At 52.9% G+C, this 2326-nt stretch overlaps 2 pseudogenes; both read right to left on the bottom strand.

Annotated features, from left to right (window-relative positions):
- Positions 1-229: 229 nt before the first annotated feature.
- Positions 230-347, bottom strand: LOC141268562 (5S ribosomal RNA; annotated as a pseudogene).
- A 1682-nt stretch (positions 348-2029) lies between these two features.
- Positions 2030-2148, bottom strand: LOC141268042 (5S ribosomal RNA; annotated as a pseudogene).
- Positions 2149-2326: the final 178 nt, after the last annotated feature.

Below are 2326 nucleotides of genomic sequence, written 5' to 3'. Positions count from 1 at the left end.
CAGGAGTCGCTGGTCCTGGTGAAAAGAAGCCTAGTATTAAAAGTAAATAAGCAACAATGCTGGAGGCCCACGGTGATGAGAAGGATGCTGGTATTTTGCAAGGATTAAATAGCGCAAGAGAGAAAGCAAATGAAAAGAAGAAAGGAGCATGTGTGCGCTTGTGAAAAAAGGAATGGAAAAAAGGCATAGAGGAGAGTGACCCCTGCTGGTGGAAGTAAGAAAAAGCAAAAGCCTGCAGCACCTGGTATTCCCAGGCGGTCTCCCATCCAAGTACTAACCAGGCCCAACCCTGCTTAGCTTTCAAGATCAGACGAGATTGGGCGTGGTCAGGTGTTGTGGCCGTAGGCAGAAACTGGCCTCTCACTTGCTGCTTTTCCACTTTGACGTCCGGTTGCCGGCTGCCCTTTCCAGTGCTTAGTAAGACAAGGTGCTTTTGTGCTTTCCTTTCTCTTCACTTTTTTGCTGGCTCCTTAAAAAGGTCTTGTAGACAGAACGCCCCGCTCACAGCCGCTGAGCTCACTGATCGGCTGCCGCGCTGTCGACGGAACGTCAGCGTCGCGGCCAATGCCACAGGCCGGGAGCAGCGGCGAGACTCACCGGTAGACCTGGGTAGGGTGAGTAGAGCGCGGTTAGTTGCTTTCTAATAGCCTGCAGCCGGGGATTAACTTTTAATGAAAGGGAGCAACCCTTTTGACTGTCTGCAGCGCGCCGTACCTAGGAAGCGCACACTCACACACAGCGAGCATGCACAAGTTGCTCGCACGAGACCACATTCCCTATTTGCACCTGCAGCTTTTCCGCCACCATGCGTCAGACTTTCCTGCCTCTCTTATTATTATTTCAGGGCCTTAGCAGGAACCACCCCCTCAATTCCCTCCCGCTCCTTCCTAGCACTGAGGTTAGCTCCTGGGCAGCTGTCTGATTGGGTTAGTTACACAAGCTTCTTTGAAGAAGAAGACGTTACTTCTGCTGGCCCTCGTTAGGCGGTCGCCCTCTAAAACCATCCCCTGGGCAGCTGCTGAAAGCCTGGCCCCTTCACAGCGCGAGATGCTTTTAACGCCATCATTTGCATACGGCCGGCTGCGGGATCAATAAGCACTCCTAGCCGTGGCAAGGAGCTCGGTGTGAGGCCTGGTAGAGGCGGCGGGGTTGCGTCCTTATCTTAGAGGTCTTGGGGGGCTTGGGAGGCTTGGGACTTCCAGCCTCTACTTTACGTAAGGTCGGTGTCCAGAAAGGCGCCACTCAATGCTAGCCGAGCTGGGCAAGATGGCAAAACGTCATCAAAATTGTCTACAATACCTGGTGTTCTCAGGAGGTGTCCCAACCAAGTATTTCCGAACCCATCTCTGCTTTGATTCCGAGATCGGACGTATCCAAGGTGGTATGGCCAGTAGACGCTGCTTGGCCCATCGCCCGGCCAGCCTTCCTCAGGCTCGCGTGGGGCGGTCTCCGAAGGACCGATGCATAGGCTGTTCCGTCCCTATAGGTGTTGTTTGTTGAGCAATGAAACACCTGCCGCATCAGATGTGTTTAAAAATGACTCGGCGCAGGGTCTCCTGCAGGCTAAACCGTTCATCGCGGGGATGTGACAGAAAGAGCAAGCTGGACCCGCAACTAGGGGTGGAGCGAAACGCCCAGGAGTGAATGAAGGAAGAGGGTGAGATGGTTGCGAGTGAATTTGAGCTGCTCTTTGGGGGGGTCGTGTGGCCTCCAAAGGTGTTTTGCTTGGGTTGTGCTGTAAACTGGCCTCCAGGTTACCGGTGGTTGCCTCCAGGTCAGCGGTGGTTGCCTCCAGTCAGCCGGGAGTCGCTGGTCCTGGTGAAAAGAAGCCTAGTATTAAAAGTAAATAAGCAACAATGCTGGAGGCCCACGGTGATGAGAAGGATGCTGGTATTTTGCAAGGATTAAATAGCGCAAGAGAGAAAGCAAATGAAAAGAAGAAAGGAGCATGTGTGCGCTTGTGAAAAAAGGAATGGAAAAAAGGCATAGAGGAGAGTGACCCCTGCTTGTGGAAGTAAGAAAAAGCAGAAGCCTACAGTACCTGGTATTCCCAGGTGGTCTCCCATCCAAGTACTAACCAGGCCTGACCCTGCTTAGCTTCTGAGATCAGACAAGATAGGGCGTGTTCAGGGTGGTGTGGCCGTAGGCAGAGACAGGGCTCTCACTTGCTGCTTTTCTACTTTGACGTCCGGTTGCCGGCTGCCCTTTCCAGTGCTTAGTGAGACAAGGTGCTTTTGTGCTTTCCTTTCTCTTCACTTTTTTGCTGGCTCCTTAAAAAGGTCTTGTAGACAGAACGCCCCGCTCAGAGCCGCTGAGCTCACTGATC

This window comes from Phyllobates terribilis, unplaced genomic scaffold (genome assembly GCF_046119375.1).
Source record: "Phyllobates terribilis strain yellow unplaced genomic scaffold, ASM4611937v1 Scaffold_4__5_contigs__length_816908805, whole genome shotgun sequence".
Classification (NCBI taxonomy): domain Eukaryota; kingdom Metazoa; phylum Chordata; class Amphibia; order Anura; family Dendrobatidae; genus Phyllobates; species Phyllobates terribilis.
The sequence above is the reverse complement of the archived record's forward strand: the minus strand, read 5'-3'. Positions and strand labels throughout refer to the sequence as shown.